The following is a 14,814-nucleotide window of genomic DNA, read 5'->3' as shown; positions in this document are numbered from 1 at the left end:
TCTCCATCTGCTGGCGGTATTGAATAAGCATTGCTGCACTGATGGGGTATGCATTAGACGAAAAAAAAGAAGAAAAAGAAGAATAATACGCCCAGAAAAGAGGCGAAAAGGAGAAAAACGTAAAAAAACGTGAAAAAAAAGTAAGAGGAAGAGAAGGGAAAAAAAGGTGGAAATGGGTTTAAAAGTGATTTCGGCGGAGAAATATATATATATATATATATATATATATATATATATATATATATACGCGCACACACACACATATATATAAACGTATTCTCCGTTGAGATATTGCAGCCGCTGCTGTGTCCAGGCCCAGGAGCCTTAGCACTGTGCTGTGATGTCACTCAATACCACTGACATCACTAGGTGTAAACAACATCTCTCCTTTGCTGTGTATGTGACTATGGAGCTGTTTGGTGATGTCGTCTATTACGGCCTTCATAGAAGCAACAGGAGATTGTTGCATCCATCTAGAACCCTCAGAACTACAGTGCTATGATGTCACTCACTTCCACAGGCCTTGCAGAGTGTAAACAACAACAACCCAGCTTTGTTGTGTATGTAACCATAGGGATTTGTGATGTCACCTAGAACCTTCACAGCAGCACAGCTTTATGAGGAGCATCAGCACTGCTCTGCCTGAGCAGAACCATCACCGCCATAGGTTGTCAAATAACCCGGATTTAACCCACACAGGTAAGTCCAATGGGGTGCAGGCATGTCCTCTATGCTTACAGCTTCCCGTGGGTGTTGGTTTGATACCGTTTGGGGACAGCCAAGGAGGCATCTGCAGGCAACAAAGGTAGGTGTGTGCTTGTGTGTGTGTTTCCTATGCAGATCCTAAGCCCAGTGTCACATGCAAGTAGGAGGAGTAAGAAGGGTTCCTGGCAAATCCGGGTTATGGATTGCATTTAAAAAGGCCCCGTGGGAGTGCAATGGGCCCCTGTCTTGCTGCTTAGCAATAATGGTATGGGTTTAGGTTCTGCTGTGTGTACTGGTGGTTGACTGCCCCCCAGCCCAGAGTGTGCATGGAAAATTGTCTGGCAGCCTCCCTGACAGCAAGCAGTGATAGTGCCCATGAAGGGGACCTTGTTGGGCCCGCCCCTTTCACGGTTATCGCTTCTCGGCCTTTTGGCTAAGATCAAGTGTAGTATCTGTTCTTATCAGTTTAATATCTGATACGTCCCCTATCTGGGGACCATATATTAAATGGATTTTTGAGAACGGGGGCCGATTTCGAAGCTTGCTTCCGTCGCCCTATGCATTGACCCGATATGGCAGTATCTTCGGGTACAGTGCACCACCCCCTTACAGGGTTAAAAAGAAAGATTCCTACTTTCATTGCTACCTGCTTGCTGGCTAGCCAGCTAGCCAGCCCTGTGGGCCTTGCTGCTGCTGCAGCCAAAAAACAAAAGGTGGTGCTGCTGCTGCTTCTGCTGCTTCTGCTTCTGCTTGTGTCTGGCCCCTGTTGGAGCGTCCAGGCACAGGACTTCTGCTGCTGCTGACTAAATGGCCTCCTTAATTGGATCATTTGAGTAGCCAGCACACCTGTGCAGGTAGGGCATGACATGATAGGCAGCTGCCTTGATAGCGGGTGGGTGCTGAATGTTCCTAATTGACAAAATAAGATTAATGCTTATGAAGAAATATAAAATCTCATCCCTTCCCCAATATCGCGCCACACCCCTACCCCTTAATTCCCTGGTTGAACTTGATGGACATATGTCTTTTTTCGACCGTACTAACTATGTAACTATGTAACATAACATGGGGGGGGGGGGTCTCCTGGCTGTTCACACAGGTGTGTCATTGCTGTACATTGACCATGCATTGCTTCTGTGGTATTGCAAAGGCAAAGACAAATGCTTCCAGCCATCCATTGCACTAATGGATTGGTCATCAGCTGGCTGTCTATGACCCGCATCAATATAGACCAAAGTACAGAGGGTTAGGCTATGCTATTGTGCACCTACCTGATGCATCAGAAGGTGCGAGGCCCTTGCTAAATTCTGTGCACAGACTTTGAGATCTATACTTTAGACTGTATCTAAACCTGCTCCAACATGGACTGACATTCTGGCCTACTTTCAGCCGATGCGACTTGTCTGTCGCTGAACAGTCGCTTTTTATGTATTCAGCACCTATGTATAATGTTGTAAAAATGCTCTAGAAGCTAAAGTCGCAGAAATGTCACACATATTTGGCCTGCAACTTTCTGTGCGACAAATTCAGACAGGAAAAATCAGTATAAATCCTTAGAAAATTATCCCCCAGTGTCTCCATCTGCTGGCGGTATTGAATAAGCATTGCTGCACTGATGGGGTATGCATTAGACGAAAAAAAAGAAGAAAAAGAAGAATAATACGCCCAGAAAAGAGGCGAAAAGGAGAAAAACGTAAAAAAAACGTGAAAAAAAAGTAAGAGGAAGAGAAGGGAAAAAAAGGTGGAAATGGGTTTAAAAGTGATTTCGGCGGAGAAATATATATATATATATATATATATATATATATATATATATATATATACGCGCACACACACACATATATATAAACGTATTCTCCGTTGAGATATTGCAGCCGCTGCTGTGTCCAGGCCCAGGAGCCTTAGCACTGTGCTGTGATGTCACTCAATACCACTGACATCACTAGGTGTAAACAACATCTCTCCTTTGCTGTGTATGTGACTATGGAGCTGTTTGGTGATGTCGTCTATTACGGCCTTCATAGAAGCAACAGGAGATTGTTGCATCCATCTAGAACCCTCAGAACTACAGTGCTATGATGTCACTCACTTCCACAGGCCTTGCAGAGTGTAAACAACAACAACCCAGCTTTGTTGTGTATGTAACCATAGGGATTTGTGATGTCACCTAGAACCTTCACAGCAGCACAGCTTTATGAGGAGCATCAGCACTGCTCTGCCTGAGCAGAACCATCACCGCCATAGGTTGTCAAATAACCCGGATTTAACCCACACAGGTAAGTCCAATGGGGTGCAGGCATGTCCTCTATGCTTACAGCTTCCCGTGGGTGTTGGTTTGATACCGTTTGGGGACAGCCAAGGAGGCATCTGCAGGCAACAAAGGTAGGTGTGTGCTTGTGTGTGTGTTTCCTATGCAGATCCTAAGCCCAGTGTCACATGCAAGTAGGAGGAGTAAGAAGGGTTCCTGGCAAATCCGGGTTATGGATTGCATTTAAAAAGGCCCCGTGGGAGTGCAATGGGCCCCTGTCTTGCTGCTTAGCAATAATGGTATGGGTTTAGGTTCTGCTGTGTGTACTGGTGGTTGACTGCCCCCCAGCCCAGAGTGTGCATGGAAAATTGTCTGGCAGCCTCCCTGACAGCAAGCAGTGATAGTGCCCATGAAGGGGACCTTGTTGGGCCCGCCCCTTTCACGGTTATCGCTTCTCGGCCTTTTGGCTAAGATCAAGTGTAGTATCTGTTCTTATCAGTTTAATATCTGATACGTCCCCTATCTGGGGACCATATATTAAATGGATTTTTGAGAACGGGGGCCGATTTCGAAGCTTGCTTCCGTCGCCCTATGCATTGACCCGATATGGCAGTATCTTCGGGTACAGTGCACCACCCCCTTACAGGGTTAAAAAGAAAGATTCCTACTTTCATTGCTACCTGCTTGCTGGCTAGCCAGCTAGCCAGCCCTGTGGGCCTTGCTGCTGCTGCAGCCAAAAAACAAAAGGTGGTGCTGCTGCTGCTTCTGCTGCTTCTGCTTCTGCTTGTGTCTGGCCCCTGTTGGAGCGTCCAGGCACAGGACTTCTGCTGCTGCTGACTAAATGGCCTCCTTAATTGGATCATTTGAGTAGCCAGCACACCTGTGCAGGTAGGGCATGACATGATAGGCAGCTGCCTTGATAGCGGGTGGGTGCTGAATGTTCCTAATTGACAAAATAAGATTAATGCTTATGAAGAAATATAAAATCTCATCCCTTCCCCAATATCGCGCCACACCCCTACCCCTTAATTCCCTGGTTGAACTTGATGGACATATGTCTTTTTTCGACCGTACTAACTATGTAACTATGTAACATAACATGGGGGGGGGGGGTCTCCTGGCTGTTCACACAGGTGTGTCATTGCTGTACATTGACCATGCATTGCTTCTGTGGTATTGCAAAGGCAAAGACAAATGCTTCCAGCCATCCATTGCACTAATGGATTGGTCATCAGCTGGCTGTCTATGACCCGCATCAATATAGACCAAAGTACAGAGGGTTAGGCTATGCTATTGTGCACCTACCTGATGCATCAGAAGGTGCGAGGCCCTTGCTAAATTCTGTGCACAGACTTTGAGATCTATGCTTTAGACTGTATCTAAACCTGCTCCAACATGGACTGACATTCTGGCCTACTTTCAGCCGATGCGACTTGTCTGTCGCTGAACAGTCGCTTTTTATGTATTCAGCACCTATGTATAATGTTGTAAAAATGCTCTAGAAGCTAAAGTCGCAGAAATGTCACACATATTTGGCCTGCAACTTTCTGTGCGACAAATTCAGACAGGAAAAATCAGTATAAATCCTTAGAAAATTATCCCCCAGTGTCTCCATCTGCTGGCGGTATTGAATAAGCATTGCTGCACTGATGGGGTATGCATTAGACGAAAAAAAAGAAGAAAAAGAAGAATAATACGCCCAGAAAAGAGGCGAAAAGGAGAAAAACGTAAAAAAACGTGAAAAAAAAGTAAGAGGAAGAGAAGGGAAAAAAAGGTGGAAATGGGTTTAAAAGTGATTTCGGCGGAGAAATATATATATATATATATATATATATATATATATATATATATATATATATACGCGCACACACACACATAGATATAAACGTATTCTCCGTTGAGATATTGCAGCCGCTGCTGTGTCCAGGCCCAGGAGCCTTAGCACTGTGCTGTGATGTCACTCAATACCACTGACATCACTAGGTGTAAACAACATCTCTCCTTTGCTGTGTATGTGACTATGGAGCTGTTTGGTGATGTCGTCTATTACGGCCTTCATAGAAGCAACAGGAGATTGTTGCATCCATCTAGAACCCTCAGAACTACAGTGCTATGATGTCACTCACTTCCACAGGCCTTGCAGAGTGTAAACAACAACAACCCAGCTTTGTTGTGTATGTAACCATAGGGATTTGTGATGTCACCTAGAACCTTCACAGCAGCGACAGCTTTATGAAGAGCATCAGCACTGCTCTGCCTGAGCAGAACCATCACCGCCATAGGTTGTCAAATAACCCGGATTTAACCCACACAGGTAAGTCCAATGGGGTGCAGGCATGTCCTCTATGCTTACAGCTTCCCGTGGGTGTTGGTTTGATACCGTTTGGGGACAGCCAAGGAGGCATCTGCAGGCAACAAAGGTAGGTGTGTGCTTGTGTGTGTGTTTCCTATGCAGATCCTAAGCCCAGTGTCACATGCAAGTAGGAGGAGTAAGAAGGGTTCCTGGCAAATCCGGGTTATGGATTGCATTTAAAAAGGCCCCGTGGGAGTGCAATGGGCCCCTGTCTTGCTGCTTAGCAATAATGGTATGGGTTTAGGTTCTGCTGTGTGTACTGGTGGTTGACTGCCCCCCAGCCCAGAGTGTGCATGGAAAATTGTCTGGCAGCCTCCCTGACAGCAAGCAGTGATAGTGCCCATGAAGGGGACCTTGTTGGGCCCGCCCCTTTCACGGTTATCGCTTCTCGGCCTTTTGGCTAAGATCAAGTGTAGTATCTGTTCTTATCAGTTTAATATCTGATACGTCCCCTATCTGGGGACCATATATTAAATGGATTTTTGAGAACGGGGGCCGATTTCGAAGCTTGCTTCCGTCGCCCTATGCATTGACCCGATATGGCAGTATCTTCGGGTACAGTGCACCACCCCCTTACAGGGTTAAAAAGAAAGATTCCTACTTTCATTGCTACCTGCTTGCTGGCTAGCCAGCTAGCCAGCCCTGTGGGCCTTGCTGCTGCTGCAGCCAAAAAACAAAAGGTGGTGCTTCTGCTGCTTCTGCTTCTGCTTGTGTCTGGCCCCTGTTGGAGCGTCCAGGCACAGGACTTCTGCTGCTGCTGACTAAATGGCCTCCTTAATTGGATCATTTGAGTAGCCAGCACACCTGTGCAGGTAGGGCATGACATGATAGGCAGCTGCCTTGATAGCGGGTGGGTGCTGAATGTTCCTAATTGACAAAATAAGATTAATGCTTATGAAGAAATATAAAATCTCATCCCTTCCCCAATATCGCGCCACACCCCTACCCCTTAATTCCCTGGTTGAACTTGATGGACATATGTCTTTTTTCGACCGTACTAACTATGTAACTATGTAACATAACATGGGGGGGGGGGGTCTCCTGGCTGTTCACACAGGTGTGTCATTGCTGTACATTGACCATGCATTGCTTCTGTGGTATTGCAAAGGCAAAGACAAATGCTTCCAGCCATCCATTGCACTAATGGATTGGTCATCAGCTGGCTGTCTATGTCCCGCATCAATATAGACCAAAGTACAGAGGGTTAGGCTATGCTATTGTGCACCTACCTGATGCATCAGAAGGTGCGAGGCCCTTGCTAAATTCTGTGCACAGACTTTGAGATCTATGCTTTAGACTGTATCTAAACCTGCTCCAACATGGACTGACATTCTGGCCTACTTTCAGCCGATGCGACTTGTCTGTCGCTGAACAGTCGCTTTTTATGTATTCAGCACCTATGTATAATGTTGTAAAAATGCTCTAGAAGCTAAAGTCGCAGAAATGTCACACATATTTGGCCTGCAACTTTCTGTGCGACAAATTCAGACAGGAAAAATCAGTATAAATCCTTAGAAAATTATCCCCCAGTGTCTCCATCTGCTGGCGGTATTGAATAAGCATTGCTGCACTGATGGGGTATGCATTAGACGAAAAAAAAGAAGAAAAAGAAGAATAATACGCCCAGAAAAGAGGCGAAAAGGAGAAAAACGTAAAAAAACGTGAAAAAAAAGTAAGAGGAAGAGAAGGGAAAAAAAGGTGGAAATGGGTTTAAAAGTGATTTCGGCGGAGAAATATATATATATATATATATATATATATATATATATATATATATACGCGCACACACACACATAGATATAAACGTATTCTCCGTTGAGATATTGCAGCCGCTGCTGTGTCCAGGCCCAGGAGCCTTAGCACTGTGCTGTGATGTCACTCAATACCACTGACATCACTAGGTGTAAACAACATCTCTCCTTTGCTGTGTATGTGACTATGGAGCTGTTTGGTGATGTCGTCTATTACGGCCTTCATAGAAGCAACAGGAGATTGTTGCATCCATCTAGAACCCTCAGAACTACAGTGCTATGATGTCACTCACTTCCACAGGCCTTGCAGAGTGTAAACAACAACAACCCAGCTTTGTTGTGTATGTAACCATAGGGATTTGTGATGTCACCTAGAACCTTCACAGCAGCGACAGCTTTATGAAGAGCATCAGCACTGCTCTGCCTGAGCAGAACCATCACCGCCATAGGTTGTCAAATAACCCGGATTTAACCCACACAGGTAAGTCCAATGGGGTGCAGGCATGTCCTCTATGCTTACAGCTTCCCGTGGGTGTTGGTTTGATACCGTTTGGGGACAGCCAAGGAGGCATCTGCAGGCAACAAAGGTAGGTGTGTGCTTGTGTGTGTGTTTCCTATGCAGATCCTAAGCCCAGTGTCACATGCAAGTAGGAGGAGTAAGAAGGGTTCCTGGCAAATCCGGGTTATGGATTGCATTTAAAAAGGCCCCGTGGGAGTGCAATGGGCCCCTGTCTTGCTGCTTAGCAATAATGGTATGGGTTTAGGTTCTGCTGTGTGTACTGGTGGTTGACTGCCCCCCAGCCCAGAGTGTGCATGGAAAATTGTCTGGCAGCCTCCCTGACAGCAAGCAGTGATAGTGCCCATGAAGGGGACCTTGTTGGGCCCGCCCCTTTCACGGTTATCGCTTCTCGGCCTTTTGGCTAAGATCAAGTGTAGTATCTGTTCTTATCAGTTTAATATCTGATACGTCCCCTATCTGGGGACCATATATTAAATGGATTTTTGAGAACGGGGGGCCGATTTCGAAGCTTGCTTCCGTCGCCCTATGCATTGACCCGATATGGCAGTATCTTCGGGTACAGTGCACCACCCCCTTACAGGGTTAAAAAGAAAGATTCCTACTTTCATTGCTACCTGCTTGCTGGCTAGCCAGCTAGCCAGCCCTGTGGGCCTTGCTGCTGCTGCAGCCAAAAAACAAAAGGTGGTGCTTCTGCTGCTTCTGCTTCTGCTTGTGTCTGGCCCCTGTTGGAGCGTCCAGGCACAGGACTTCTGCTGCTGCTGACTAAATGGCCTCCTTAATTGGATCATTTGAGTAGCCAGCACACCTGTGCAGGTAGGGCATGACATGATAGGCAGCTGCCTTGATAGCGGGTGGGTGCTGAATGTTCCTAATTGACAAAATAAGATTAATGCTTATGAAGAAATATAAAATCTCATCCCTTCCCCAATATCGCGCCACACCCCTACCCCTTAATTCCCTGGTTGAACTTGATGGACATATGTCTTTTTTCGACCGTACTAACTATGTAACTATGTAACATAACATGGGGGGGGGGGGGGTCTCCTGGCTGTTCACACAGGTGTGTCATTGCTGTACATTGACCATGCATTGCTTCTGTGGTATTGCAAAGGCAAAGACAAATGCTTCCAGCCATCCATTGCACTAATGGATTGGTCATCAGCTGGCTGTCTATGTCCCGCATCAATATAGACCAAAGTACAGAGGGTTAGGCTATGCTATTGTGCACCTACCTGATGCATCAGAAGGTGCGAGGCCCTTGCTAAATTCTGTGCACAGACTTTGAGATCTATGCTTTAGACTGTATCTAAACCTGCTCCAACATGGACTGACATTCTGGCCTACTTTCAGCCGATGCGACTTGTCTGTCGCTGAACAGTCGCTTTTTATGTATTCAGCACCTATGTATAATGTTGTAAAAATGCTCTAGAAGCTAAAGTCGCAGAAATGTCACACATATTTGGCCTGCAACTTTCTGTGCGACAAATTCAGACAGGAAAAATCAGTATAAATCCTTAGAAAATTATCCCCCAGTGTCTCCATCTGCTGGCGGTATTGAATAAGCATTGCTGCACTGATGGGGTATGCATTAGACGAAAAAAAAGAAGAAAAAGAAGAATAATACGCCCAGAAAAGAGGCGAAAAGGAGAAAAACGTAAAAAAACTTGAAAAAAAAGTAAGAGGAAGAGAAGGGAAAAAAAGGTGGAAATGGGTTTAAAAGTGATTTCGGCGGAGAATATATATATATATATATATATATATATATATATATATATATATATATATATATATATATATATACGCGCACACACACACATAGATATAAACGTATTCTCCGTTGAGATATTGCAGCCGCTGCTGTGTCCAGGCCCAGGAGCCTTAGCACTGTGCTGTGATGTCACTCAATACCACTGACATCACTAGGTGTAAACAACATCTCTCCTTTGCTGTGTATGTGACTATGGAGCTGTTTGGTGATGTCGTCTATTACGGCCTTCATAGAAGCAACAGGAGATTGTTGCATCCATCTAGAACCCTCAGAACTACAGTGCTATGATGTCACTCACTTCCACAGGCCTTGCAGAGTGTAAACAACAACAACCCAGCTTTGTTGTGTATGTAACCATAGGGATTTGTGATGTCACCTAGAACCTTCACAGCAGCGACAGCTTTATGAGGAGCATCAGCACTGCTCTGCCTGAGCAGAACCATCACCGCCATAGGTTGTCAAATAACCCGGATTTAACCCACACAGGTAAGTCCAATGGGGTGCAGGCATGTCCTCTATGCTTACAGCTTCCCGTGGGTGTTGGTTTGATACCGTTTGGGGACAGCCAAGGAGGCATCTGCAGGCAACAAAGGTAGGTGTGTGCTTGTGTGTGTGTTTCCTATGCAGATCCTAAGCCCAGTGTCACATGCAAGTAGGAGGAGTAAGAAGGGTTCCTGGCAAATCCGGGTTATGGATTGCATTTAAAAAGGCCCCGTGGGAGTGCAATGGGCCCCTGTCTTGCTGCTTAGCAATAATGGTATGGGTTTAGGTTCTGCTGTGTGTACTGGTGGTTGACTGCCCCCCAGCCCAGAGTGTGCATGGAAAATTGTCTGGCAGCCTCCCTGACAGCAAGCAGTGATAGTGCCCATGAAGGGGACCTTGTTGGGCCCGCCCCTTTCACGGTTATCGCTTCTCGGCCTTTTGGCTAAGATCAAGTGTAGTATCTGTTCTTATCAGTTTAATATCTGATACGTCCCCTATCTGGGGACCATATATTAAATGGATTTTTGAGAACGGGGGCCGATTTCGAAGCTTGCTTCCGTCGCCCTATGCATTGACCCGATATGGCAGTATCTTCGGGTACAGTGCACCACCCCCTTACAGGGTTAAAAAGAAAGATTCCTACTTTCATTGCTACCTGCTTGCTGGCTAGCCAGCTAGCCAGCCCTGTGGGCCTTGCTGCTGCTGCTGCAGCCAAAAAACAAAAGGTGGTGCTTCTGCTGCTTCTGCTTCTGCTTGTGTCTGGCCCCTGTTGGAGCGTCCAGGCACAGGACTTCTGCTGCTGCTGACTAAATGGCCTCCTTAATTGGATCATTTGAGTAGCCAGCACACCTGTGCAGGTAGGGCATGACATGATAGGCAGCTGCCTTGATAGCGGGTGGGTGCTGAATGTTCCTAATTGACAAAATAAGATTAATGCTTATGAAGAAATATAAAATCTCATCCCTTCCCCAATATCGCGCCACACCCCTACCCCTTAATTCCCTGGTTGAACTTGATGGACATATGTCTTTTTTCGACCGTACTAACTATGTAACTATGTAACATAACATGGGGGGGGGGGGGGTCTCCTGGCTGTTCACACAGGTGTGTCATTGCTGTACATTGACCATGCATTGCTTCTGTGGTATTGCAAAGGCAAAGACAAATGCTTCCAGCCATCCATTGCACTAATGGATTGGTCATCAGCTGGCTGTCTATGTCCCGCATCAATATAGACCAAAGTACAGAGGGTTAGGCTATGCTATTGTGCACCTACCTGATGCATCAGAAGGTGCGAGGCCCTTGCTAAATTCTGTGCACAGACTTTGAGATCTATGCTTTAGACTGTATCTAAACCTGCTCCAACATGGACTGACATTCTGGCCTACTTTCAGCCGATGCGACTTGTCTGTCGCTGAACAGTCGCTTTTTATGTATTCAGCACCTATGTATAATGTTGTAAAAATGCTCTAGAAGCTAAAGTCGCAGAAATGTCACACATATTTGGCCTGCAACTTTCTGTGCGACAAATTCAGACAGGAAAAATCAGTATAAATCCTTAGAAAATTATCCCCCAGTGTCTCCATCTGCTGGCGGTATTGAATAAGCATTGCTGCACTGATGGGGTATGCATTAGACGAAAAAAAAGAAGAAAAAGAAGAATAATACGCCCAGAAAAGAGGCGAAAAGGAGAAAAACGTAAAAAAACGTGAAAAAAAAGTAAGAGGAAGAGAAGGGAAAAAAAGGTGGAAATGGGTTTAAAAGTGATTTCGGCGGAGAAATATATATATATATATATATATATATATATATATATATATATACGCGCACACACACACATAGATATAAACGTATTCTCCGTTGAGATATTGCAGCCGCTGCTGTGTCCAGGCCCAGGAGCCTTAGCACTGTGCTGTGATGTCACTCAATACCACTGACATCACTAGGTGTAAACAACATCTCTCCTTTGCTGTGTATGTGACTATGGAGCTGTTTGGTGATGTCGTCTATTACGGCCTTCATAGAAGCAACAGGAGATTGTTGCATCCATCTAGAACCCTCAGAACTACAGTGCTATGATGTCACTCACTTCCACAGGCCTTGCAGAGTGTAAACAACAACAACCCAGCTTTGTTGTGTATGTAACCATAGGGATTTGTGATGTCACCTAGAACCTTCACAGCAGCGACAGCTTTATGAGGAGCATCAGCACTGCTCTGCCTGAGCAGAACCATCACCGCCATAGGTTGTCAAATAACCCGGATTTAACCCACACAGGTAAGTCCAATGGGGTGCAGGCATGTCCTCTATGCTTACAGCTTCCCGTGGGTGTTGGTTTGATACCGTTTGGGGACAGCCAAGGAGGCATCTGCAGGCAACAAAGGTAGGTGTGTGCTTGTGTGTGTGTTTCCTATGCAGATCCTAAGCCCAGTGTCACATGCAAGTAGGAGGAGTAAGAAGGGTTCCTGGCAAATCCGGGTTATGGATTGCATTTAAAAAGGCCCCGTGGGAGTGCAATGGGCCCCTGTCTTGCTGCTTAGCAATAATGGTATGGGTTTAGGTTCTGCTGTGTGTACTGGTGGTTGACTGCCCCCCAGCCCAGAGTGTGCATGGAAAATTGTCTGGCAGCCTCCCTGACAGCAAGCAGTGATAGTGCCCATGAAGGGGACCTTGTTGGGCCCGCCCCTTTCACGGTTATCGCTTCTCGGCCTTTTGGCTAAGATCAAGTGTAGTATCTGTTCTTATCAGTTTAATATCTGATACGTCCCCTATCTGGGGACCATATATTAAATGGATTTTTGAGAACGGGGGCCGATTTCGAAGCTTGCTTCCGTCGCCCTATGCATTGACCCGATATGGCAGTATCTTCGGGTACAGTGCACCACCCCCTTACAGGGTTAAAAAGAAAGATTCCTACTTTCATTGCTACCTGCTTGCTGGCTAGCCAGCTAGCCAGCCCTGTGGGCCTTGCTGCTGCTGCAGCCAAAAAACAAAAGGTGGTGCTGCTGCTGCTTCTGCTGCTTCTGCTTCTGCTTGTGTCTGGCCCCTGTTGGAGCGTCCAGGCACAGGACTTCTGCTGCTGCTGACTAAATGGCCTCCTTAATTGGATCATTTGAGTAGCCAGCACACCTGTGCAGGTAGGGCATGACATGATAGGCAGCTGCCTTGATAGCGGGTGGGTGCTGAATGTTCCTAATTGACAAAATAAGATTAATGCTTATGAAGAAATATAAAATCTCATCCCTTCCCCAATATCGCGCCACACCCCTACCCCTTAATTCCCTGGTTGAACTTGATGGACATATGTCTTTTTTCGACCGTACTAACTATGTAACTATGTAACATAACATGGGGGGGGGGGGGTCTCCTGGCTGTTCACACAGGTGTGTCATTGCTGTACATTGACCATGCATTGCTTCTGTGGTATTGCAAAGGCAAAGACAAATGCTTCCAGCCATCCATTGCACTAATGGATTGGTCATCAGCTGGCTGTCTATGTCCCGCATCAATATAGACCAAAGTACAGAGGGTTAGGCTATGCTATTGTGCACCTACCTGATGCATCAGAAGGTGCGAGGCCCTTGCTAAATTCTGTGCACAGACTTTGAGATCTATGCTTTAGACTGTATCTAAACCTGCTCCAACATGGACTGACATTCTGGCCTACTTTCAGCCGATGCGACTTGTCTGTCGCTGAACAGTCGCTTTTTATGTATTCAGCACCTATGTATAATGTTGTAAAAATGCTCTAGAAGCTAAAGTCGCAGAAATGTCACACATATTTGGCCTGCAACTTTCTGTGCGACAAATTCAGACAGGAAAAATCAGTATAAATCCTTAGAAAATTATCCCCCAGTGTCTCCATCTGCTGGCGGTATTGAATAAGCATTGCTGCACTGATGGGGTATGCATTAGACGAAAAAAAAGAAGAAAAAGAAGAATAATACGCCCAGAAAAGAGGCGAAAAGGAGAAAAACGTAAAAAAACGTGAAAAAAAAGTAAGAGGAAGAGAAGGGAAAAAAAGGTGGAAATGGGTTTAAAAGTGATTTCGGCGGAGAAATATATATATATATATATATATATATATATATATATATATATATATACGCGCACACACACACATAGATATAAACGTATTCTCCGTTGAGATATTGCAGCCGCTGCTGTGTCCAGGCCCAGGAGCCTTAGCACTGTGCTGTGATGTCACTCAATACCACTGACATCACTAGGTGTAAACAACATCTCTCCTTTGCTGTGTATGTGACTATGGAGCTGTTTGGTGATGTCGTCTATTACGGCCTTCATAGAAGCAACAGGAGATTGTTGCATCCATCTAGAACCCTCAGAACTACAGTGCTATGATGTCACTCACTTCCACAGGCCTTGCAGAGTGTAAACAACAACAACCCAGCTTTGTTGTGTATGTAACCATAGGGATTTGTGATGTCACCTAGAACCTTCACAGCAGCGACAGCTTTATGAGGAGCATCAGCACTGCTCTGCCTGAGCAGAACCATCACCGCCATAGGTTGTCAAATAACCCGGATTTAACCCACACAGGTAAGTCCAATGGGGTGCAGGCATGTCCTCTATGCTTACAGCTTCCCGTGGGTGTTGGTTTGATACCGTTTGGGGACAGCCAAGGAGGCATCTGCAGGCAACAAAGGTAGGTGTGTGCTTGTGTGTGTGTTTCCTATGCAGATCCTAAGCCCAGTGTCACATGCAAGTAGGAGGAGTAAGAAGGGTTCCTGGCAAATCCGGGTTATGGATTGCATTTAAAAAGGCCCCGTGGGAGTGCAATGGGCCCCTGTCTTGCTGCTTAGCAATAATGGTATGGGTTTAGGTTCTGCTGTGTGTACTGGTGGTTGACTGCCCCCCAGCCCAGAGTGTGCATGGAAAATTGTCTGGCAGCCTCCCTGACAGCAAGCAGTGATAGTGCCCATGAAGGGGACCTTGTTGGGCCCGCCCCTTTCACGGTTATCGCTT

At 45.9% G+C, this 14,814-nt stretch overlaps 6 non-coding genes across 6 annotated transcripts; all 6 read left to right on the top strand.

Moving 5' to 3' along the window:
- The first annotated feature begins 1,118 nt into the window (after positions 1 to 1,118).
- LOC130350258 (U2 spliceosomal RNA) lies at positions 1,119 to 1,309 on the top strand. Its single transcript, XR_008887407.1, has one exon. It is a non-coding gene; the product is annotated as a U2 spliceosomal RNA (small nuclear RNA).
- A 2,091-nt stretch (positions 1,310 to 3,400) lies between these two features.
- LOC130350257 (U2 spliceosomal RNA) lies at positions 3,401 to 3,591 on the top strand. The gene has a single exon (XR_008887406.1). It is a non-coding gene; the product is annotated as a U2 spliceosomal RNA (small nuclear RNA).
- Positions 3,592 to 5,686: 2,095 nt separating this feature from the next.
- LOC130350251 (U2 spliceosomal RNA) lies at positions 5,687 to 5,877 on the top strand. Its single transcript, XR_008887405.1, has one exon. It is a non-coding gene; the product is annotated as a U2 spliceosomal RNA (small nuclear RNA).
- Positions 5,878 to 7,957: 2,080 nt separating this feature from the next.
- Positions 7,958 to 8,149, top strand: LOC130350302 (U2 spliceosomal RNA). Its single transcript, XR_008887447.1, has one exon. It is a non-coding gene; the product is annotated as a U2 spliceosomal RNA (small nuclear RNA).
- Positions 8,150 to 10,250: 2,101 nt separating this feature from the next.
- On the top strand, positions 10,251 to 10,441 carry LOC130350303 (U2 spliceosomal RNA). The gene has a single exon (XR_008887448.1). It is a non-coding gene; the product is annotated as a U2 spliceosomal RNA (small nuclear RNA).
- Positions 10,442 to 12,524: 2,083 nt separating this feature from the next.
- LOC130350291 (U2 spliceosomal RNA) lies at positions 12,525 to 12,715 on the top strand. The gene has a single exon (XR_008887437.1). It is a non-coding gene; the product is annotated as a U2 spliceosomal RNA (small nuclear RNA).
- The last annotated feature ends 2,099 nt before the right edge of the window (positions 12,716 to 14,814 follow it).

The sequence above is a fragment of the Hyla sarda genome, unplaced genomic scaffold (genome assembly GCF_029499605.1).
Source record: "Hyla sarda isolate aHylSar1 unplaced genomic scaffold, aHylSar1.hap1 scaffold_941, whole genome shotgun sequence".
Taxonomy (NCBI): domain Eukaryota; kingdom Metazoa; phylum Chordata; class Amphibia; order Anura; family Hylidae; genus Hyla; species Hyla sarda.
The sequence above is the reverse complement of the archived record's forward strand: the minus strand, read 5'-3'. Positions and strand labels throughout refer to the sequence as shown.